The 26,199-nt window shown below is 40.3% G+C and overlaps 2 pseudogenes; both read right to left on the bottom strand.

Moving 5' to 3' along the window:
• Positions 1-22,823: 22,823 nt before the first annotated feature.
• Positions 22,824-24,104, bottom strand: LOC139363957 (small ribosomal subunit protein eS1-like; annotated as a pseudogene).
• Positions 24,105-24,171: 67 nt separating this feature from the next.
• On the bottom strand, positions 24,172-25,809 carry LOC105475097 (small ribosomal subunit protein eS1-like; annotated as a pseudogene).
• Between the last annotated feature and the right edge of the window lie 390 nt (positions 25,810-26,199).

Below are 26,199 nucleotides of genomic sequence, written 5' to 3'. Positions count from 1 at the left end.
AGCCTGGCCAATATGGTAAAACTCCGTCTCTACTAAAAAAATACAAAAACATTTAGCCAGGCGCTGTGGCATGTGCCTGTAGCCTCAGCTACTTGGGAGGCTGAGGCAGGAGAATCACTTGAACCCAGATAGCAGAGGTTGCAGTGAGCCGAGATTGTGCCACTGCACTCCAGCCTGGGCGACAGAGCAAGACTCCATCTCAAAAAACAAAACAAAACAAAACAAAACAAAAAAACCTGAAGGGCAAGAAAGAACCTGAAGTCTAACTGATCATCACTTTCTTGAGTAGAAGAGAGAGAGCAGCAAGTGTCCTAAGGCAGACTTGCAGGCCAGAGGGGAAAGGAGACACCTCAGAGTCTTGTGCAAGAGGCCAGGTAGGGCAAGTTTTATCTTTTCTTTCATCTGCAACATGTTTACAGTCATCTTCTGCAATCAAGAGGCTTGCAAATGAGAACAGACTCAGACAGGCTCAGAAATCAAGTATTCTCGAGAAAGAAGAAAGAGCAAAGTTTATGAAATCCTGAGAAGATGGATAAAGAATGTGCACCCCCATATTCGGAATACTAGAAATGGGGTAATGCTCATTGAAATTTGCAAGATGTTTTAGGTGTATAGAAATGCAATGACTGAATAACACAACTGGTCATAAACTTAAGGTATTATTATCTCAATAGATATTCCAGATTGGAACTACAAATACATTCAAGAAATATTTTAAAATTTAGGGATTATAGACCTATATCAGGTTATTAAGGTAACTGGTGATATTTGAGATGCATGCCTCAATTTAAGGCTAATTTCTTTGGAGAATAATCGATATATTCCAGCAATTTTTCTTGGGGTCACATCAAAATATGGTATTTCTGGGGTTTTCATGTCCTTAGTTGTTTGGGGTATGCATCTGTTGCATTGCAGCAGCTGTATAGCAGGACAGGAATTTCAATTCTATTTCTCCTGCTTATTAGCTGTGAAATGTTGGGTAATTTACTTTACCTTTTTGGGCCTCAGTTTCCTCATTTGTAAAATTAAATATCTATATGTATGTATTGCTATTATATATTTACCATATATACACACTATATATGTATTTTAAATTATATACATAATTTATATATTATGTATATAATTTAAATATATATAATTTGAAATAAAGTGTATATACATGGTAAATATGTAAATATTATTCATGTATTTATTTACTTATTAAATATGTATGTGTATAAATACAAATTTAAATTATATATGATTTATTAATTTATATTATATATAAATGTATAGGTGAGGGCAGTGGCTTGAGCCCATAATCTTCAGTACTTCAGGAGGCCGAAGCAGGCACATCACTTAATGTCAGGAGTTCAAGACCAGCCTAGCCAACAGGGTGAAACCCCATCTCTACAAAAAATACAAACATTAACCAGGTGTGGTGGTGGGCACTGTTATCCCAGCTACCTGGGAGGCTGAGGCAGGAGAATCACTTGAGCCCAGGAGATGGAGGTTTCAGTGAGCTGAGATTGCGCCACTGCACTCCAGCCTGGGCGACAGAGCAAGACTCCGTCTCTCTCTCTCTATATATATACACATATATATAAAATTTAAAATATATGTATATACACACTATATATATTTTAAATTATGTGGTACATATATATACCATTTAATTAAGTTGTGTGTACATATAAATACACATACTATTACAAGAAGAATGACAAAATCCTCCTGTAGCCACTAAATTACTGTGGTAAATTTAGCTTGTTGACCTACTGTAACATGTGAAACATACTGTGTTTCACATCGGAGGTAGATTAGTGCTGGTGTGGGATCAGTGTGGTATCTTGGTCTTCTTGGTATCAATTTCTTACATCTTTATTGTAATCACATTTATATATGTGTGTGTTATATATGTATAAAATACTATTTTATAGAATAATCATGAGAATGAAATATATGATCATGTTTGTGAAAGTGACTGTCATGAGGTGGGTGGGTACTCTGTGAATGTTTCTGAATCATGACATTTTAGGCTGAGTTCTAGGTGAAACATGTTCTGTACATCTGGTCACAAATCATAAGTTTAGACCCTACAGCAAAATGTCTACACTAAAAATACATAGAAAAAAATGATACATGAATACACTTATCAATTGGCAAATTAAAAACACAACTTCATTTATTTCTGAGTTTTAAAAACAAGGTATGAGAAATGCTCTGACTTTGTTTAGCAGATAAGTGACTTACTAAATAGAAAACGCTAAGTGTCTACACTTGAGAATCCACGTTAACTAGGTAAGTCTGAAGGGCAGCTGTGTCAGAGGTCCCCTTCTCTCACCTCCTTGTGTTGAAACAGTTGAGGAAGAATTAGACTTCCTCCACAAGACAGGCAGGACCAATATGTGGATTTCCAGGTTCTGAGAAAAAGAACATGACCTAGAAGCTTTGGCTGACTCTGGCATTCCTCATAAATTATGGGAGGTGTAATTAATTCTTTCCCATTCTGAATACATGTAACTTCTCTGTTCTCAAATGCAACTTTGTACTTTATATTCTGTTCTCCCACATGGTTCTGGTGGAGAATGAAATAATTTATATTTCTACTACAACTTTCCTGGTGCTGTCACAAATTCCACTGTGTAAACAGCTTTTTAAATGCAACTGATAGAATCCCAAAAAGAATTTCAATAGGCATGTGTGAACTCATGTGTCATCTAAGTAATCAACAGAAAGCAGATGTTTGGATGCAAACACAGACTAACCATTTTCTTGTGGCTACTAAATTACTGTGAATTTGGCTTGCTGACCTACAGTGGTATGTGAAAAGTGCCATGCGTGCGTGTTCTTTTTTATGCTGGAGGTAGATTAGTGCTAGTTTGGGATCTATGTGGTAGCTTGGTCCTCTTGGTACCAATTTTCATACATCTTTTATTTTAATCACACTTAAAAAATATTTCTTACATCCTTTATTTTAATCTCTTTTTTTTGCAATTTTTCCTATCAGCTTATTTTTTCCTGTGTAACACTAGAAAAGGGAAATTATTAAAGGACATTACTATCTTATAATTTCTATTTTCTAATTAAATCGTATCTTACAAAATTTATCCTCGGCTGGGTGCAGTGGCTCATGCCTGTAATCCCAGCACTTTGGGAGGCCAAGGTGGGTGGATCATGAGATCAGGAGTTCAAGACCAGCCTGGCCAAGATGGTGAAACCCCGTATCTGCTAAAACTACAAAAATTAGCCAGGTGCAGTGGCAGGTGCCTGTAATCCCAGCTACTCGGGAGGCTGAGGCAGGAGAATCACTGGGACTGGGGCGGCAGAGATTGCAGTGAGCCGAGATTGTGCCACTACACTCCAACTTAGGCGACAGAGTGAGACTCCATCTCAAAAAAAAAAAAAAAAAAAAAAAAAGATGATCCTCTAAAACTTTCACTGGTGGTAAATATGCATATAACACTTGACGATTTACAATGTTCAGCTTTTCCTTTGATCTTTACATCAATGCTGTGAGAGAGGCAAAGCAAGAATGGCTACCTCCACCGCCACCCCCTAACCCCTATAAATTAGTAAAATTTCCTAATTTTACAAATTAGGACACTGAAGTTAGACACTCTAGAAAGAATGTAAAATGACTCACTGGTTGTTCATTCTAAATAACTACAAATATCTCTTTTCAATGACAAAACACACTTTTTCAGCTTCCTGCAGTTTTCTTGAGTTCTAAATGATTACCCAAAAGAAACCCTAAAGAAGTAAAGTTCATGGTACATGTTCTCACATGGTTAAACCCCACTGCAACAAATACTATTCTAAAGAAGGTAATGAAAATAGTAACAGTAACTTATGTTAATCATGATTATTATATATCAGGTAATGTATTGTTTCATGTGTTTATGTGTTTCATATTTATGTGTTTCATCTCATTTAATCCTTTCGACATCTCTAAGCAGAGAGGAATTGTTATCTCTATCTTACAAATAAGAGAAATACATTTGGAGAGATCTAGCCACTTGTTCAAAATCATGGATACAGTATTGTTGAATTTAGTAATGGACCCAGCTTAATCTGACTCCAAGCCCAGAACTCTTAAGAAGTGCTTTACGGCCAGGTGCGGTGGCTCGTGCCTGTAATCCCAGCACTTTGGGAGGTCGAGACGAGTGGATCACCTGAGGTCAGGAGTTTGAGACCAGCCTGACCAACATGGAGAAACCCTGTCTCTACTAAAACTACAAAATTAGCTGGGCATGATGGCGCATGCCTGTAATCCCAGCTACTCAGGAGGCTGAGGCAAGAGAATCTCTTGAACCCAGGAGGCGGAGGTTGTGGTGAGTGGAGATTGTGCCATTGCACTCCAGCCTGGACAACAAGAGCGAAACACTGTCTCACAAAAAAAAAAAGAAAGAAAGAAAGGAAGTGCTTTAAACAAAACTAATTCTACATCTGTGCTGATGATACAAAATAAAGGTATTTGTAGATCTCTCTACAAATAATTGTCTTTTCAAAAAAAGAAATCAGTAGTACATTGCTGGTGCAATTGCAAAATGATACTGCCACTTTGAAAAACAGCCCATCAATCTCTTGATTGACAAAGAGTAAGCATACACCTTGATAAAGGTAAGCATACACATAGCATATGATACAGCAATCCCACTCCTGTATATTTACTCAAGAGAAATGAAAACACATGTCTGCAGCAAGAGTTGAGTTGGAATATTCATAGTAGCTTTATGCATGATAGCTCCAAACTGGATCAACCCAAATGTCTACTAACTGATGAATAGATAAAAATACAAAAATTAGCTGGGTGTGGTGGTGCATGTCTGTAATCCCAGCTACTCAGGAGGCTGAGGCAGGAAACTTATCTGAGCCCGGGAGGTGGAGGTTGCAGTGAGCCAAAATCTCACCACTGCACTCAAGCCTGGGCAACAGAGTGAGATTCTGTCTCAAAAAATAAAAAAGGACAAGGAATGGAATTTCAGGCAAAGAACTCAAAACAATGTTTTCCAAGCCTAGATGATACGGTTTGGCTCTGTGTCCCCACCCAGATCTCATCTTAATTGTAATCCCCAGGTGTTGAGGGAGGAACCTGGTGGGAGGTGATTGGATCATGGGGGCAGTTTCCCCCATGCTGTTCTTGTGATAGTTGAGTGAGTTTTCACAAGATGTGATGTTTTTTATGAATGGCAGTTTCCCCTGCAGTTTCTCCCTCTCTCCTGCCATCTTGTAAAAAAAGGGTCTGTTTCCCCTTCTGCTGTGATTGTAAGTTTCCTGAGGCCTCCCCAGCCATGTGGAATTGTGAGTCAATTAAACTTCCTTTGTTTATAAATTACCCAGTCTCAGGCAGTATCTCTACAGCAGTGTGAAACCAGACTAATACGCTAAGGGATGATGAGAACCCTTGGGAGAGGCTTCTTCAAACTGTAGGTCCCTCTCCTGAAGATTCGGACTTAGGAGGTCCAGGACTCCTCTGTGGGGTCCAGAATTCTGCAGTTTAAATAGGCTCATGAGGGATTATAATCAGGGGAATTTGGGTAACAGTACAGAAAACCAAACCTGCTTATAACCAAGGAACCAGGCTATCTGGTGGGATTTATATGGGTATTTGCCCAATCTGAATCTGTAATTTGAAGCTGCTTTAATGACACACAACAAAGTCTCTTTAAGATCCCTGTTATGAAGCAATTACTATTGCTCTGGGACTCAGCTGAGTCTCCTCCTGAAGGAACTCCGTTCAAAGTGGCTGATGTGCTGGGTGTGCCAGGACAAGACTAAATAAGCTCCTGGCTTGTACAGATCCATTGTGGCCCCTCACAAGGTGGGTGTAAGGCAGAAGCACAGCTGTTTTCTGAGCAGCGCTTCCAAGCACACACTGAAGACACCCACCCAGCCTATGCCCCTTTATGAGGCTGAACCAGTACCTCAAGTAGGAAAAAAGCTGAGGAACTGAAGGGAGAAGTACACTTAATATTCTCAAAACAGATATTGATCTTTTTTCAGGAAAACTTTAGCCTGGAGTAGAATGAGCATCAGATAAATATCTTGAAATACCCGAAGCGTGCTCATGTGGAAGACAGAACTGGCCTTTCCCCCTGCTCTCCTGAGGGACAGAGGTTTGGCTTTTGCCCCACGCTCCTGAGTGGGTAGAAGCTATGGAGAGGGGGTATTTTGGGCTTGACAAAAGGAAGAACAAATAGAAAGAACAAGGAGTTACAGCCAGACCAACTGCTGCTTACCTGCTGGCCCTGCCCTCACTCACTCACTGTGGGAACTTGGGCAAGCAGTTAAGCTCTCTGCATTTTCTCAATTGCAACATGGAAATAACATTTGCAGGGCTGTGGCAAGGATTAAATGAGATATCTGTAAAGCTCTTAACAGAGTGCTGGGCACATAATCAGAGCTCAATATGGAGTAGATTATACAAATAAGAACAGTCAAGGCTGAGAAAGGTGAAGGGGTTGCCTAAAGTGGAAATCGGTTTCCTGTCACCACAGGTGTGCAAGCACAGTCTCCACTCACCGTTAGGAAGGGATGAGTGAGGAGTGGGGAAGGGTCTAAGCATCACTTGCATGGTTGGATAGGAAAACATTTGAAGTCCTTTTTACCCTGAGCAATTTTATGACTCTTAGAGAAGGTAGGGAACATATTTTTGTGCTTATAAAAAAATTGTTCTTTTGCTTTTATTGAAAACACTCTCTATGCAGCCAGCCTTTAACCTTTGAGTTTAAAAATCTTAGGCCTTATGATTTCTACTGGGAAGTTAAGACATTACACAATGTTCACTCCTAGTCTATCTTTAATAACAAAGCTTGAAATGTGAGTCCCAAAACAAAGTTATGGCAAAATACATACCAGAATAGCAAGGAAAATAACCACATAGAAGTTTTGATGGACATGCCCACTGCATAAAGAATGCTGTTACCTCTAGAACAGTTAAGGAAATAGCATTATCTGTGAGTCATGGGATGCTGGAACTGTAAGTTTTCCTAAATGTATCATACAGATGACCCAATGTTTGCAAGAATTGAAATAAAGGTAAAGGGAAAACAGTATGGACTTCCTGTAAGCCTACTGAAAATTTGTGTCAGATATTTTAAATTAAAAATAGTACATTAGGCCAGGTGTAGTGGCTCATACCTGTAATCCCAGCACTTTGGGAGGCTGAGGCAGGTGAATCACCTGAGGTCAGGAGTTTGAGACCAGCCTGGCTGGTGAACATGGTGAAACCCCATCTCTACTAAAAATACAAAAATTAGCTGGGCATGGTGGCACACACCTGTAATCCCTGCTACTCAGGAGGCTGAGACATGAGAATGGCTTGAACCCAGGAGGCAGAGGTTGCCGTGAGCCAAGATCTCATCACTGCACTCTAGCCTGGGTGACAAAGCAAGATTTTGTCTCAAAAAAATAAAAATAAAAAATAAAAATAGTACATTAAGTACATGCATTTATATCTCTTCTGTCCAAAAGACCACCAGTCAAGACATATGAAAAAAAATATATATGTATGTTATTATAGTCCAAAGAAGAGGAGGCAACAGCCACTTAGAAGTATAAAAGTTCTGAAGCTGGCACAGTGGCTCATGCCTGTAATTTCAGCATTTTGGGAGGGTAAAGCGGGAAGATTACTTGAAGTCAGGAATTCAAGACCAGTCTGGGCAACATAATGAGACCCCTGTCTCTACAAAAAATAAAGTAAAATAAAATATTTGAAAAAAGTGGATATAGGAGTAGTGACTGGTAGAACAGAACTGAAAAAGTTGAAATCTAAGAACTTTCAAAGGGAAGCATCAGTGAGAAGCAAGCCAGTTCACACTACAGAAACCTAGGAAGTCTTTGGAATTAAGAGTGTCAGGTATTTTGGAAAATGTAGGTTAATTATGGAAATAAAAACAGAGGACTGGTTGAAAGTCATGGAAAGAGAATTTATAATGCCATGTTTTCCCCTCCCCCACCCAGCAGGAAACTACTCCTTCCACCCCCACCAACACTCCCATTCCCGTAGTCTGGAAATTACACACTTATTCTCTGGAAAAAGTGGACATTAGAGGCTCCCCATTCTGGGACATCAGCACATCTTAGATCTTAGGGAAGGGTGGAAGGGAGATGTTCCATTGAAAATAGGAAGATTGAGTAAAAGTCTGAGTAGTAAACTAAGAGTCCCTCAGTCTCTTTCTCCACTGGAAAACAATGGCAGCCAGTAAAGTAGCACACAGGTGGAAGACTGGAGTCTTTTTCTTTGAAAGAAATGTAAAGATTGCAAAGAAAAGGTCTACAAACCCTGACATTTTAGGACTTGCAATTAAAGAATAGTTTACCACTTGGTCTCTCTAGAGCAGGGACTACCATTAAACAACTATCAATGAGCTCCATAATATGTCACTATTAAATTTGATCAGACAATTAAGGTCAACAGATTCCTCCAACATAAAAAGACAAAACAAAACACACAAGAAAAGAAAAAAAGGATCTAGAGGAAATAGAGATATTACAGAGAGCAGAATATTAAAAGAATTCTAATATCCTCAAAGAAATGGGAGAAAACATGAAACAAGAACAGGATGTTATGAAAAAACAATTTGAGTATTGAAAAAATGCCCTTGATAGCTGAAATAAAAATTTAACAGAAAGATTGGAAGATAAAATATCTCCCAGCGAGATGATGAAAAAGACAAAAGATAGGCAATAGGAGAGAAAATATCAGAAAAGTTAGAGTCAATCTAGAAAATTCTATATCTGACTAATAGGAGTCAAGAAAGAGAGATCAGAAAAAAATAAAGAAAATTATTAAATATATAATAAAAGATATTTCTCAGTATTTAATGAAATTATTCTCCAGATTGAACATGAGAATTGTATGCCCAACCTAATGAATTAACAAGGTTCACCAAGTCATGTTATTTTAAATTACGATGGAAATTACACTGAGAATAAAGAGTAGATCCTAAAAGTTTCCAGAGAAAGAAAAATAGTGGGGGAAAAAAGTGAAAATTTAAAGAGTAGGAAACAGAATAGTATCAGATTTATCAACAGCAGCATCAGAACTTAAAAGACAATAGAGCTATCAAAATTATAAGTCAAAGAGATATAGAATTCTATACCCAAACAAACTGTCAAGTATGAGGGTAAAATGACATTTTAAGACATCCTAAGTCTCAAAAACTTTACATTTCAGCAACTACTAAAAATGTGCTCCACCAAAATGAGGGTGTAAAACAAGAAAGAGGAACACGTGGGATTCTGAAAATGGGATATGTACAGACCTAGAAAGGCACTGCTCAAGGCTGGGCATGGTGGCTCATGCCTGTAATCCCAGCACTTTGGAAAACTGAGGTGGGTGGATCACCTGAGGCCAGGAGTTCAAGACCAGCCTAACCAACATGGCAAAACCCCGTCTCTACTGAAAATACGAAAACTAGCTGGGTGTGATGGTGCATGCCTGTAATCCCAATTACTTGGGAGGCTAAGGCAGGAGCATAGCTTGAATCCAGGAGGCAGAGTTTACAGTGAGCTAAGATCGTGCCATTGCACTCCAGCCTTGGGGATAAGAGCAAAACTCTATCTTAAAAAAAAAAAAAAAAAAAAAAAAAAAGGCACTGCTCAGCTCCCCTTCAGAAAATGACTTGTTGCTCTTGCTGCCCAACTGAAAACGGTGTGATTAGCTGACAATCTATAGCTAGTAGTTCCTTTGGGATCTGCCTCAACTTTTGAGCCAAGGTCACATTTTTCTTGGGGTAGCCTTAGTCAATGACTAAACAAGATGTTGAAGAAAAAATGTGAGTGTCTCCAAAGGACAGTGTTTGCACTGGCACTCCCCATTGGGCTGGTGGAATCTTTGTCAGGTTTGCAACTCAGGGCGGCAGCTCCCCAGTCCAATTCTTAATTTCCTTTTCCTTTCAGAGCAATTGCTCCTTCATAAATCTTTTGCACTCTTAACTGTCTTAACGACCTGCTTAGGCTAGAAGAGCTCTGGGCTCTGAAAAGGTAACGTCTAGGTTAAAAAAACTGATTAGATAATCTGATAGAGTCTACCATGTAGAAAATTGTTTTAAGAGAAATTTTATAATTTTGTGAGAGGGTCTAGAAAGACTAAGGGACACATATGTACAAGAGTAAAAGTAAGAAAAAAACAAATGCAAATAATAACTGCAGATAAGCAAAATATTGTAAAATGGAGGAAATATAATTATACCACTTAACTTGCCTGGGAACATAAAATGTAAAAGCTAAATATGTATTTATTTTTATTTTTAAAATTTTTGAGACAGAGTCTCACTCTGTCACCCAGGCTGCAGTGCAGTGGCATGATCTCGGCTAACTCCACCTCCTGGGTTCAAGTGATTCTTGTGCCTCAGCCTCCTGAGTAGCTGGGACCACAGGTTTGTGCCACCATGCCCGGCTAATTTTTGTAAGTTTAGTAGGGATGGGGTTTCACCATGTTGGCCAGGCTAGTCTCGAACTCCTGGCCCTAAGCTAAGCCTTGGCCTTCCAAAGTGCTGGGATTACAGGCATGAGCCACTGCACCCAGCCAAATATCAATTGAATTAAAAAGTTGTGACACTATATTGAGACAAGGCAAGTGAGGATGATAGAGAAAGGGAGCTAAATCCCCATTCTGCCATTCGTTAGAAAGTCAAGAGATAATATCTAAAATTGAGGTGTCTGTAATGGCAGTGTAAATATGGCAAATATCAGAAGAAACAGCTGAAGTTCAAAGTTTTGCCTCTGAGGCATGAGACTAAATTCTAAAGCAGAGGAATACAGTCCTCCTTCATGAGCCTTTAAATACAATTTGGCTTTATCTTTGTTTAGATAAAATATTTAAAAATTAATTTACAAAAAGAATGTTAACTCATAGGCTAGAAGTAGAAACCTCATTAATAGGCATTGGTTCCCAGCAGGAATCTGCAGAAATACAGAGGGAAGAATGGTGGGGGGAGGGGCCATAGCCTGAAATTGCTCTAGTCCCAGGCACCAGCCCCAGTGTAGTGCATGGTACTGCAAGATCTCCTCTGCTAAGAGGCTGTGATTCTGTATGTTATAAACTGAGTGACATAGTTTGGCTCTGTGTCCCCACCCAAATCTCATCTTATAGCTCCCATAATTCCCACGTGTTGTGGGAAGGACCCAGTGGGAGATAATTTAATCATGGGGGCAGGTCTTTCCCGTGCTGTTCTCATGATAGTGAATAAGTCTGATGAGATCTGATGGTTTTAAAAACAGGAGTTTCCCTGCACAAGCTCTCTCTTTGCCAGCTGCCGTCCATGTAAGATATGACTTGCTCCTCCTTGCTTTCCGCCACGGTTGTGAGGCCTCCCCACTCATGTGGAACTGTGAGTCCATTAAACCTTTTTCCCATATAAATTACCCAGTCTCAGGTATGTCTTTATTAGCAGCATGAAAACAGACTAACACACTGAGAATCCCTGATCAGCAAGTTCTTCCTCCATTAACTCTACCCACTCGTTTATCAAAGATGGAATCTCCTGGCCTGTTGAGGGGATATTCTTGAGTCGAAATTTACTTATTGGAAAAGAAGAGACACAGAATTGTTATCAGTCATCTGGCTGGGGGAAATTCAAATATGATAATAAAAGAAAGAGAAAACATCCAATTTAGTGGGCTGCTTTTGTCAGGAAATCTTATTAAACTGTTGCTCAGTGCTCAGTGTCCATGATAAAGGGCATTTTCTGCTTTACAGGATCAGTGTTCAAACACTGCTTTATGAGAAAAGAGGTATAACACCTCTGCCCCAAGGCAGCTTTGGACAGAGATTTAAAAGCAGGTACAGAAGAGGAAAGTCCAGCAGGTCAGGGTAAGGAAGAAATACCGTATTTGCTCCCCAGACTGATGATCAGATTATAATGGGGAAGCTTGCTTCAGATAAGGCATGGTGACCCATAATTTTGTCATTTTGAGAATGTAATATAAATAAATTCATATAATATGTGACCTTTATGATTGGCTTTTTTTCACTCAGCATAATGTCTTTGAGGTCCATCCAAGTTTTTGCATGTATCAATAATTCAGCACAATAGTTTGTTTAACCATTCTCCTATTAAAAGACATTTTGGTTGTTTCCAGTTTGGGGCTACTACAAGTAAACCTGCTATGAACATTATGTCAAGGTTTTGTATGGATATGTTTTAATTTATCTGGGATAAATTTCCACTAATGCAATTGCTGGGATGGTAAGAATATGTTTAGCTATGTAGAAAACTGCCATACTGGCTGGGCATGGTGGCTCACGCTTTGGGGCTCAGCACTTTGGGAGGCCAAGGCAGGCAGATCACTTCAGGTCAGGAGTTCAAGACCAGCCTGGCCAACATGGGGAAACCCCATCTCTATTAAAAATACAAAAATTAGCCAGGTGTGGTGGCGTGCACCTGTAATCCCAGCTACCTGGGAGCTGAGGCAGGAGAAGGGCTTGAACCCAGGAGGCAGAGGCTGCAGTGAGCCAAGATTATGTCACCACTGCCCTCCAGCCTGGGTGACGGAGCAAGACTCCGTCTCCAAAAAAAAAAAAAAAAAAAAAAAGAAAGAAAGAAAGAAAGAAAAAGAAAGAAAAGAAAACTGCCTTTCTATTTTTCAGAGTATCTGTGTCATTTTACATTCCTGCCAGCAACATATGAAAGGTGGACTGTCTCCACATTCTTGCCAGTCTTTGGTATAGTTTTATTTCTTTTTTGAAAGATCAGAAACTTCCTGCTGCTTTCCATTTTTTCTCCTAAAAAAATCAGTATTATGTCTGTATATAAAACCTATGTACAGGTTGGGCACGGTGGCTCACTCCTGTAATCCTAGCTCTTTGGGAGGCTGAGGTGGGTGGATTACTTGAGGTCAGCAGTTCAAGACCAGCCTGGTCAACGTGGTGAAACCCCATCTCTACTAAAAAAGAAAAAAAAATTAGCCGGGCATGGTGGTACAGGCCTGTAATCCCAGCTACTCAGGAGGCTGAGGCAGGAGAATTGCTTGAACCCAGGAGGCGGAGGTTGCAGTGAGCAGAGATTGCACCACTGCACTCCAGCCTGGGTGACAAAGCAGGACTCCATCTAAAAAAAAAAAAAAAAAAAAAACCAAAACCAAAACAAAAAACACACAAAAAAACCTATGTACATTTAAAGCATAATAGTAAAACAAACACCTGTTAACACACCATCCAATTTAAAAGCTGAAGCATTACCAAACCTAATTCCACTGCTCTGCCTTTTCCACTAAGAAGGTAACCACGCTACTGACAGTGTAAACCAGTTCTCTGGGAAAAAACACTGATTTGTAGTTCTTGTCAATTTCCACGGTGTAAGTAATCCCACGTGACTGATGTCAAGTTACCAACCTAAAGTAGCTGAGTGCAGAGCTGGAAGAGATGTATGGAGTCGATCGTGGCAAGCCTGTACAAATCTGTTCCAGCACCACTGTTGCTAAACTTGGTATTTATCATTCCAAGAAAAAAATGTGCATGCACACAAACACACACACACACACACACACACACACACACACACACACAGTGATAGGCTGAACAATGAACCCCTGAGATGTCTACATTCTAATCCCTGGAACCTGGGAATGTTACAGTGAATGGCCAAGACTTGGCAGATATGATTCGGTTAAGGCTCTTGAACCGGGGAGATGATCCTGGATTATCCAGTTGGACCCTAAAAACAATCACAAGTGTCTTAATGAATTGAGGCAGAGGGAGGATTGACTATAGAAGAGAAGGCCATGTGACCACAAAGCAGACACTAGAGGGATATGGCCAAGGAATGCTAGCAGCCACAAGAAACTGGAAGAGGCAAGGAACACATTCTTCCCCAGGGCCTCTGGAGGAAGCACAGCGCTGCCAACGCCTTGATTTTTAGCCCGGTGAAATGGATTTCAGACTTCTGGCCTACAGAACTGTGAGAGCGTAATATAATAATCTGTTGCTCTAAACCACCAAGTTTGTGGTAATTTGTTACAGCAGTGACAGGAAACTAATACACACATACACGGTGTTTTCTACAAATTACCAAAATATCTATAATATTCACGTAGCTCGATTTTATCTTTATACAATTGCTGTATTCTTATATAGAGAGATTCCAGGACTTGAGTTTTTTTCACTCAGCATTGTTTCTAAGATTTATCCATTTTACTTCATGTAGCTGTAATTCCTTTATTTTCACTGTTGATTAATGTATTCCATCATGGCCAGGTGCAGTGGCTCATGCCTGTAATCCCAGCACTTTGGGAGGCTGAGGTGGGTGGATCATGAGGTCAGGAGATCGAGACCATTCTGGCTACCACAGTAAAACCCCATCTCTAGTAAAAATATAAAACATTAGCCAGGCGTGGTGGCGGGTGCTTGTAGTCCCAGCTACTCAGGAGGCTGAGGCAGGAGAATGGCTTGAACCTGGGAGGTGGAGCTTGCAGTGAGCTGAGATTTTGCCACTGCACTCCAGCCTGGGTGACAGAGTGAGACTCCGTCTCAAAAAAAAAAAAAGAAATATATATATATACACACATATATATATGCATGTATATATACACACATATATATATGCACGTATATATACACACATATATATACACACATATATATACACACATATATATACACACACACATATATATATTTCATCATGTATTATCCATTCTCAGTAGGATTTAGGTAGTCTCCTTTATCAGATTAAAGAAAACTGGTTTTTTCCCTGAACTGAGATGATACCCAGGATTTTATATTTGTTTTATTCTTTCAATCAAAGATTGGGTGAGGTAAGAATTGTGGAAGGTAACAAGTTGCATTGAATGTTATAAGATTCCAGGATCCCAAATACTCCACCAAGAGTACATGTGAGTCATCTCACAGATAAGGAGAGTGGGGTAAGGTACATTAGGGTGTGATGTGGGCAGGGTCTCTCCTCATCAGCCTGGAAATGTGCTCAACCACAGGAGAGAGACTGCCTGCTCCCGGCCACACCCACACCGGCCCCACAAACAGCGCCCAGAAGGCATGCAATCAGTGAGGAAAGAGTTGGGGCCATTCCGGTTGAGGAAGAGCTGGATGAGGGTGGAAGGCTGGTCTGAGACACAGTGACTCACCAATGTGAGAATGGCCCATTAGATGCAACTCAAGAGTAAGACGGTTTCAAAAAGATGTCTGGCTTCTAGCTGGACAAAGGACCCTTGCTTTCCCTGAATATCCAGAAAGATAAAAGGCATAATGAATTGGAATCAACCATGGATGACTCAGCCTCAGGTCACATGGGTGAGTTCATGACACATTTTTCTCCTTCTGTTTTGGAAAGTTTGCCCGGGGCAATCTTGCTTCACTGGTAAGTGAATCAACTCACCAACCTGAGCGTCATCACAGCTCTTACTATTCGGCCTCCTATTGATTTACCCCTTTCCACATAGGCGAGCTCCTTCCCCAGTTTCACTAAAATTATCCCTTCCCGTGAGAATCGCAGAATTTATGGATGGTTTTAGGGGGACATGGAAGGTATATCTCATTTTGCTCCATAGCCCAAGCAAATGAAAATCCAATTTTTCAAATCAACACTCTCTCAAGTTTTACCTGGGAATTGCTGAGTCAAAGAGCAGGAACATCTCTGATTTTGGTATACTCCCTTGGAGCACCATCATGGTCAGCCCATGAAATCAAAAGTGCTTTACATGGCAGAGCACCTCCTCACTCCACCAGAGGCAGGGCCACCGACAAGAGTGGCCTTAAGTAAGGGAAGACACAGTCGGGCAGCTAAGCCCGGCAGGCTTCAAGTGGGCCACAGTGGGTACCTTAGACATGTCCTGGGCAAAGGCTTCCTTATGCCCATCCCATGGCACCGTCTCTGGCGCTGGGAAGCTGGCCAACCTGACCCCTCCCCATCAGCCTTCCCACATATTTACAGGCACCTCTCAACTGTTTAACATATGGTCCTCTAGCCCGGGGATGACTTACATTTTTTTCCTTCATTTTTTTCTACTGTTTGCCCTTTGGCCACCTAATTTGTCATATGATTGACTCCAGAGACCAGGTGAAAATCCAATGAATAATATGCGATCAAGAAAGATAAAAGGATAAGATAGCCCTAGCTACCCACATTATCTCTGGTCCTTATCATTTACAGACAATCTTTATTTTTTTGAGATGGTCTTGCTCTATCACCCAGGTTGGAGTGCAGTGGCACCATCTTGGCTCACTGCAGCCTCTGCCTCCCGGGTTCAAGTGATTTTCCTGCTTCAGCCTTCCAAGTAGCTGGGATTACAGGCACACGCCACCATGCCCAGCTAATTTTTGTATTTTTAATAGAGTGAGGGTTTCACCATGTTGGCCAGGCTGGTCTCAAACTCCTGACCTTAGCTGATCCACCTGCCTCAACCTCCCAAAGTGCTGGGATTACGGGCATGAGCCACTGCGCCCAGCCTAGAGACAATTTTGAATGGTCTATATCCTACAAGTTTCTATTCATGAGTTCTTCAGCAGCTTTTCTCTCCAGAGCCTGGTAAGGAATTCCACCTAGCTGGAGCACATCAAGACTATATTAAGGTCTCCTGACTTTCTTTTTATTTTTTTAAATAATAATTCTATTTTTTTGAGATGGAGTATCGCTCTGTCGCCCAGGCTGGAGTGCAGCGGTGTAATCTTGGCTCACTGCAACCTCTGCATCCCTGGTTCAAGCAATTCTCCTGCCTCAGCCTCCCAAGTAGCTGGGATTACAGGCACTCACCACCACACCCAGCTAATTTTCATATTTTTAGTGGAGATGGGGTTTCCCCATATTGGCCAGGCTGGTCTCAAACTTCTGACCTCAAGTGATCTGCCCACCTCGGCCTCCCAAAGTACTGGAATAACAGGCGTAAGCCACCGTATCCGGCCAGGTATCCTGAATTTTTATCCAAAAAAATTGTATTCTCTTTCTGTTACACCATATCCTACTTTTTGGAGTTGAAATTAAAGACATACTTGTCATCAGTGGTTCAGCAGGGCATTTAGCAGGTCACTCTCCTAGTTCTTATTGTCATGAATAGGCAGATGATAACTCTGAAGGTCTTTGCCAACAGCTGTTAGCAGTCTTTATTTTGATAATCGTAGACTGAGACAGTAAACTCACTTGCAAGGCTATGTCTAATGCCTTTAGTAGCAACACTAAGATTGGGTATGTTGCCAAGAGCTCCCAACATTTCTAGATCTATTCAAAATCAATGGCTCTCTTTGCAAAGCACAAAGGCAAACACCAAACCATCCAAAATCAATAGAGAAGAGTGATAGATAGGGAAATAGGACTGGGTAGCACAAAGAATAAAGAAATAACAAAGCCAAAGGTTATGGAGTGATTGCTTTCTAATTTGTCTTTATAAAAAGAAAAAAGAATCAAATGAGAAATTGGCAAGATGCAGAGTGAAAATGTCAGAAACGTTTTATATTCTAAGGCTTTGCCACATACTGTCTTGCACGATGTTAAAGGAAGTGAAGTTGAAATTGAGAATATTTTCACAAGTCTGAGCCAGCCAGGAAGCCAGGGGAAAATAGTCTTAAATTTGGGAAAATTATAGGCCCGCTATTTGACATTAGTTGGAGAAAAACATCAAACCTCAGAACTTATTCTGAGAACTTGAACAAGAGACGTACTTTAAGAAGCCCTGTGCCTGGTCCAGGGGAGGGTAGATCCCCCTAGGACTTAGAAACACTATTGGTAAAGGCCTTTAAGGAAGCCTCCAATGAAGGGAAATGGATAAAGGGGGCTCAAATTTCCTTTTTTTTCCTTTTCTTTTTTTTTCTTTTTTTTTTCAGACAGGGTCTTGCACTGAGTGCAGTGGTGTGATCTCAGCTCACTGCAGCCTTGATGGCCTGGGTTCAAACGATCCTCCTGCCTCAGCCTCCCCAGTAGTTGGGACTACAGGTGCACACCACCATGCATAGCTAATTGTGTTCATTTTTTGTAGAGAAGAGGTCTCACTATGTTGCCCAGGCTGGTCTTCAACTCCTGGACTCAAGAGATCCTCCTGCCTCAGCCTTCCAAAGTGCTGGGATTGCAGGAGTAAGCCACTGTGCTGGTCCAGGGGCTCACATTTCTACTGAACCATTTTCTGAATGTGCAGTCCTTAGAGAACCTGACCCTACGGACTGGGGCTCGGGAAGAACACATAAGCAAGGTTGGAGAGCCAGGTGTCCCTTGTAGGCATGGGCCCAGCACCACAGTGAATGGAGAGCCAGGTCTCCCCTGTAGGCATGCACCCAGCACCACAGTGAAATTAAAAATAAACAAACTTGCCATTTTGAAAAAGAAACGTGATCAGGGCATAAGCCTTACCAGATAACAAAACATATTATCAAAATATAGTAAGAAAAACTGTGTAGTATTGATATATTAATACAAACAGTCATCGAGTACAATGAAACAGCCTAAATATTCTTTACTCTATTGCCCAGGCTGGCTTGATGTGGTCCTCCTGCCTCAGTATCCCAAAGTGCTAAATACAAAACAGAAAATTCAGTATAGAGTCAGCTGGCATTTCAAATCAGTAGGGAAAAATTCTCATTTAAAAAATTATATTGAGACAACTGGGTAACCATCCAAACAAAATAAATTCTAGATAGTTGAAAATGTAAAAGAACCACACAATTACTAGAAGAGATAAAGGACACTTTTATTTTTTGTAATCTAGTAGTATACAGATGTAAGGCTCAGAAACTATAAAAGACAAGACTGACAAACTTGATTATATGAAAAGAAAAAAATTTCTGCATGGCAACCCCTCTGTGTAAGCAGAATCAGAAGAAAAGTGACACACTGGGAAAAAATGTGCAGTTCAAATTAGAAGTAAAGGGGAAAATCCTTATGTATAAAGAGCTCCTACATTAAGAAAAAGACCAATAACCCATGATCACCCTTATACAAAATATAAGAAATACAAATTAAAACTATCATAATAATATAATAAAATATAATTAAATACTACCTTCACTTGCTGGCACAGATGAAAATTCAGATAGGGGCTCCAGAGACAAGTACTGTGTTATTGTTGGTAGAAGTGTGAATATATCCAACTTTCTGGAAGGCAGTTTGGAAAACAACTATCCAAATTATACTTGCACCATCACTTAGGTCCAGAAATTTCACTGTTAGGAATGTAATGTACAGATATTCTTGTACACATGTGAAATAAACTATGTATAAGGGTGTTCTTTATCCCACTATTTGTTAATAGGAAAGATTGAACACCTAACTGTCTGTGAATGGAGGGGTGGTTAAAAAAATGTTATTACAGGCTTGGTGGCCCACACCTGTAAGCCCAGCACTTTGGGAGGCTGAGACAGAATAATGGCTTCAGGCCAGCCTGGGCAACAGAGCGAAGAATGTTTAGAATCCTAGGCCTGGATTTGATTCCAGCTCTGCCACTTACTAACTTGATATCCTGAATGATTACTTAATTTCTCTGAGCCTCTTATTGCTCATCTGTAAAATGGGAATAATAATAGAACCTACTACATATGAGTATTGGGAGGATTAAGTGATATAATCCATGTGAAGATCTTAGTCTTGTTCAGAAAATATTGGTTTTCTTTCTTTTCCACCTCTTTAGTAAGGAATCACAAGTGTTGCTAGCTATTGAAAGTAAATATAATTAAATCATAAAGTAAATATAATCAAAACTTGACTGGCGGCCGAGCGTGGTGGCTCACACTTGTAATACCAGCACTTTGGGAGGCTAAGGCAAGCGGATTACTCGAGGCCAGGAGTTTTAGACCAACCTGGCCAACATGGTGAAACCTGTCTCCACCAAAGGCATGGTGTTACATGCCTGTAGTCCCAGCTACTCGGGAGGCTGAGGCAAGAGAATCATTTGAACCCAGGAGGCAGAGGTTACAGTGAGCTGAGAGCACCACTGCAGTCCAGCCTGGGCAACAAAGCAAGACTCTGTCTCAAATAAAGATATATAATATATATGTGACATATATGTTATATATAATCAAATCAGTTTAATCCTTGCACACATTCAAGAAAACACAGAACAATAAAGTTAGGTGAATTAGAAACAGATCCCAGAATTTTAAAGTGTTTAATGAATCTCATAGCAGGTTCCACAGATTGGTGGGGCAGGTATGTATTAATTAAGATATAACACTAGGATCTTCAGTTAACCATGTGAATATAAATCACTTTAGTATTCTCACCTTATACCATATACAACATAAATTTCAGATTAAGAGTTAAATGTTTAAATTTTTTTTTATTTTTAAGTAATATAAACTCAAAGGAAGTTGAAAAGATAGTACAGAGTTCTGTGTACTCTTTGCCCATCTTCCCCCAAAGATAACATCTTCTGTAGCTGCCATATCAAATATCAAAACCAGGAAATGGATCATTATCATTAATTCGAGTACACACTGTGGCCAGTGTGGTGGCTCATGCCTGTAATCCCAGCACTTTGGGAGGTCGAGGTGGGCAGATCACTTGAGGTCAGGAGTTCAAGACCAGTCTGGGCAAAATGGTGAAACCCAGTCTCTACTAAAAATACAAAAATTAGCTACGCGTGGTGGTGGGAGCCTGTAATCCCAGCTACTCAGGAGGCTGAGGCACAAGAATCGCTTGAACCCGGGAGGTGGAGGTTGTAGCAAGTCAAGGTTGTGCCACTGCATTCCAGCCTGGGCGACAGAGCAAGACTCCGTCTCAAAAACAAACAAACAAAAAAACACAATTTGCTTTTTTTTTCACTGTTTTAAAAATCATGATTTGTGTATGTGTATATGTGTAGTCCTATGCAATTTTAAAAGTAAATTTCACTTATTACTTATTTATCTGTTCATTTGTTTAAAGGAACTTTGTTTTTTTTACAGAGCAGTTTTAGGTTCAGAGCAAAATTGAGTAAAAGATACAGAGATTTCCCATATACCTCCTGCCCTAACACAGGCAACGTTCCTTACTAGAGTAGTACATCTGTCACAGCTGGTTAACCAACCTTGACACGTCATTATCACCCAGAATCTGTAGTTTACACTCTTGGTGTACCTTCTGTGGGTCTGGACAAACTTATAGTGATACGGATTCACCATTATGCCTTCGGGCAGAGTAGTTTCACTGTCCTAAAAATTTTCTGTGTTCTACGTATTCATTGTCTCTCCTGATCCCTAATCCCTGGCAACCACTGATCTTTTTACAGTCTCTCTAGTTTTGCCTTTTCTACAATAGAATGTCATATAGTTGGAATCATACAATTTGCAGCCTTTTCAAATTACCTTCCTTCACTTAGTGATAGGTGTTTGTTTCCTCCATGTCTTTTCATAGCTTGATAGCTCATTTATTTTTAGTACTGAATGATAGTCCATTGTCTGGTTGTACCACAGTTTATTTATCCATTCACTTGCTGGAGGACATCTTGGCACTCCCAAGTTTTATTTAAAAAGCTGCTGTAAACATCTATGTGCAGGTTTTTGTATGGACATAAGTTTTTTTGCATGCAATTTTATCCCATTAACAGATTGGTGTAACCACTACCACAAACAAGGTTAAGAACTGTTTCATCACCACAAAAAAACTCCATCATGCTACCTCTTTGTATTTGCATTCACTTCTACCCCTTCTTTCCCACTCCTTGCTATTCCCAACCTCCAACACACATACATTCCTGTCCCTGACAGCCACTAACTATTCTCCATATTAAAGCTTTGTCATTTCAAAAATGTCATGTAATTGGGATCACACAATATGTAACCTTTTGAAATTGTCTTCTTTCACTAAAAATAATGCCCTTGAAGTCCATCTAAATTGTTATACGCATCAATAGGTGATTCCTTTTTATTGCTGATGAATATTCTATTTTATGCTTATACCTGAGTTTGTTCAGCCATTCACCAATTGAATGACATTTGGGCTGTTTCCACTATTTTGCTATTATGAATAAATCTACTATGAAAATTTACACACAGCCTTTTGTGTAAATGTTTTTATTTCTCTAGGATAAAAAGTACAAGAATGCAATTGCTGGGTAATATGGTAAAGCTCACTTTGGGAAGAAACTACCAGACTATTTTCCAGAATGATTATATCATTTTACATACTCCCCAACTATGTATGAGAGATCATTTCTCCACATCCTCTCCAGCACTTGGTATTATTTTATTACATTTTTTATGTTAGCTGGTTCTATCATTGCATTAGGAGTTAAATGTTTTAAAAATATCAAATCTCCAGAAGAAAGCTAGAAGAAAACATGAGTGAAAATTTTCTGATTTCTGACAGGGGAATGACTTTCTAAAGTTAACAGATTCAACCAGATGAAACTTTAAAATTTCTAATGCCCCAAAACATCACTGACAACAACAAATATAAGCAACAAACTGGGGAGAAATATCCATGAAAAATCAACCCTGCATTACCTTGACTCCGATGTCAGGCACCCAGAAACCTACCCTGTTCCTGTGACTCAAGTTTAGCTTGTCTTTGAGAAATTACAGTAGGTGAAAAAATTAAGTTATTGATACAAATTGCAAAAGGCTTTCCAGAAATGTTTTATCAGTGTTTGGCCTACCAATAAGATATGAGAGTGACTATGAAAATGGCTTTTTAAAGATAAATTCGTTTCTTTTCTTTTTTTTTGAGACAGGATCTCATCCTGTCACCCAGGCCAGAGTGAGGTGATGTGGTCACTGGTCACTGCTCACTGCAGCCTTGACTTCCCAGGTTCAAGGAATCTTCTCACTTTAGCCTCTTGAGTAGGTGGGACCACAGACATCTGCCACTACGCCCAGCTAATTTTTTTTATTTTTCATAAAGACAGGGTTTGCCATGTTGGCCAGGCTGGTCTTGAACTCCTGGGCTCAAGTGATCCTCCTGCCTTGTCCTCCCAGAGTGCTGGGATTACAGGCATGAGCTACAATGCTGGTCCAATATATATTTTTTGAAAAACCAACCCTGGATCTTAACATATGAGCAAAGGACAGGAAAAAAAAACCCACAAATGGAATAAAAATTTTAAAACATGAGAAAAATATTGTAAATCATTAAAAATTAAAATTCAAAATTACCTAGGAAATATATACTTATTAAAACATCAAAAACAGATCATGTGTAATACTCAGTCTCACTGGGAGTGGGATGAGGCCTGTATTCTTATATATTGTTCCCTTCTACTGGTTTCCATCTTCTCTGGTCTTATCCCCCTGGTTCCTCACTCCTGCTCCTGTGTATCACTACCAAGTAAACTACCTGATATGACCTTTGTCTCAGATTCTGCCTGTAAGAGAACCAAGCTATGAGAGTTGGTAACAGTGGTATTAAAAATCAGCCTCTCAGGATGGGATTTTGGAGTGCAGTGGTGATAGCCTGGGCAGGCAGTAACATCACAGTCACCAAGACTGTCACCTGCACAGGTACAGGTAGAAGGTGACACATTGGATTATGTGACAACTTTGACACTTGAATGAAGTTGGGGCAATGAAATTACAAAGATTTGGGAACTGGTCAGATTTTGTTAACTCTTTGGAAGTCTTGACAAACAAATGATTCAGGTTAGCTAAGTATCAACTGAGGTATGATGTGAAAGCCAGAGGCCTCTAGCCATTGTAGGGTAGAATGTGGTTAAAATCGGTCCCAGGAGCTGATTATAAGGGTGACAGAACTGCAAAGGACAGCTAACTCATGGCTTCAACAAGTCTTTTTTTTTTTTTTAAACAAATAGGACTTTTTATGTCCCACTGTTATGAGTCTGAACTTTAAATAGATTCTTGGACTGGTGATTCATATCCATCAGCTCATTCAACTTGAACACCTGTCTCATTCCCAGTGGCTTTTCCAGAACTACTACCTTCACCATGAAGCTCCATGACTTTTCCCAATTCAAACTTGGGCTTCTTCAGCATTTTTAGTCTTCTAACGAAGACATCGTGGAGAGTATAGATAGGCAAGCCTTTTCTGTGTCTTTTCAGCACTGTCTGGAATCAATTTATTCACCAATGCTTTCAAGTCATTTGTCTGCACCTCCCAGGTCATGATTTCCATCATCTTCTTCAGGATTTGGCAGACCTATTGATGCTGAACATAACAGGTCTTCTATATCTGATTGTTGTGTGTGTGTGTGTGTGTTTAAGTAAAATCAACACAGAACAGGCAAAGCAAGTAACCATTGGTAGCCTTTTTTCTTTTTTTTTTTTTTTTTTTTTTTTTGAGATGGAGTCTCACTCTGTCAACCAGGTGGAATGCAGTGGTGTGATTTTGGCTCATTGCAACCTCCACCTCCCAGGTTCAAGTGATTCTCCTGCCTCAGCCTCTTGAGTAGCTGAGATGACAGGTGTCCACCACCACACCTGGCTAATGTTTGTATTTTTAGTAGAGATGGGGTTTCACCATGTTGGCCAGGCTGGTCTTGAACTCCTGACATCAGGTGATCCATCTGCCTTGGCCTCCCAAAGGGCTGGGATTACAGGCGTGAGCCACTGCCCAGTGGTAGTCTTGACATTGACATGAGCTTCAATCATTGTCTGCTATTTTTTGACCATGGAGCACATTTTGTCATGGGTAAGATCCATGGCATGGAAGTTCGGCAGTTTTTGCCCAAATATCTTCAGTAATCAGCTTACATTTTCCAAATGCAACTTCATTATTCTGCAAATCAGCAAGACTCACTTCAAACACATGACGCTTGAGGCCATCGGATGCAGTTTTAGTTCCTTGGGTCCTGGTGACTAGGGTCTTTCCAATATTTCTTATATGGAACATAGCAGGTGCTTTCACGTAATACCAATCTTTCTTAGAAAATGGAACCACTTTCTTCTTGGCTCTCTTTTTGCTGCCTTCGTAAGGCACTTGTTCTTGCCAACCACCATGGTGCTGCTCAGACAGCCCAAAGGGTGGAAATGCCAATAAGTCTTTTATGGTAAAAGTCAGGGCCCTGATAGAAAAAGGGAGACTCTGAGACTTGATTTAGGGATATTTGGATGCATGAATCTGAGACGTAAGCTCTCATGCTTCTCTGAATTCTCTCCCCTTGCAGACCAGAGCAGATGCCCCTTGCCTGGGAACCCTGCTAAAGCTTCACCTGATCTGTACTATTCAAGATGACCCTGCCTCTTTTTATTGCCTTCAGACCAGTTACGAAGATTATGTCTCAGCACAGTCTGAATAGAGAAACACAGCTCCCTGCTCCAAGAGTAAATATCTAACATACCAAAGACATTGCCGGACTTGGTTAATGTGTCCCAGTAGCAACCAAGGATCACATAGGGATGTAGATCTTAAAGGAATAAGACTGTGTGTGTGGATGGGGGGTGGCAAGTGTGTATTTCTGGTAAGACTAGAATATAAATAAGATGGGATGGAGGGCAATGTATTGATATAGGAGCCCTCTCTCATGACTTGAAGTTTAACATCAGGGAAAAGACACCTAGAACCTGTCCTAATAGATGGCTAGAATAGCTCCTTAAAGTTTCTGCTAACAATGGCCTAAAAGAAATGAGGTGAAAATGCTGATATTGCCTCAGCATAGTATTCATGAAGGGTTCAGAAAGTTCAGATATGTGGGAATGTTAGAGTGGATTGATGCAAAACCATAGGAGCCACCACTGTGTTGTATTCCTCAGGAAGGCAGAGAGAGTATTCCTGTCAGTAGAGTAACAAGGGTACAGGTGAGGGAGGCACTGACATCTTTGAGAAGTCTGATGATGGCCATCCTTGATAGGGACCAGGGTTGACAGCAAGAGATGCTGTCATGGAAATAGGCTCCCTATGGGAATCATACAAACATGCTTGAAAAAATAACTAGGAACAAGTGACAGTTAAGTCCCTGCTCACAAGACATGAAGAAAACAGGAGAGACTCCTAGAGAATTATCTTTGAACACTTGCCTGAAAAACCAAAACAAAGCAAATAAAAAACACCTTTGTGATAAACCTATTTTTGTTTTGAACACTCAACAGAGATCTTTCTGTAGATATTTTATGGGGATGAAGATTTGCCTTTGGTGGTTGTAAACCATCACTATGTTGGGGTTGCTAACACAGGAGTTTATCTTCTTCTTTTTTTTTTTTTTTTTTAGACTGAGTCTTGCTCTGCTGCCCAGGCTGGAGTGCAGTGGTGCAATCTCGGCTCACTGCAACCTCTGCCTTCCAGGTTCAAGTGATTCTCCTGCCTCAGCCTCCCGAGTAGCTGGGACTACAGGCACATGCCACTATGCCCAGCTAATTTTTGTATTTTTAGTAGAGATGGGGTTTTACCATGTTGCCCATGATGGTCT

The sequence above is a fragment of the Macaca nemestrina genome, chromosome 6 (assembly GCF_043159975.1).
Source record: "Macaca nemestrina isolate mMacNem1 chromosome 6, mMacNem.hap1, whole genome shotgun sequence".
Classification (NCBI taxonomy): Eukaryota; Metazoa; Chordata; class Mammalia; order Primates; family Cercopithecidae; genus Macaca; species Macaca nemestrina.
The sequence above is the reverse complement of the archived record's forward strand: the minus strand, read 5'-3'. Positions and strand labels throughout refer to the sequence as shown.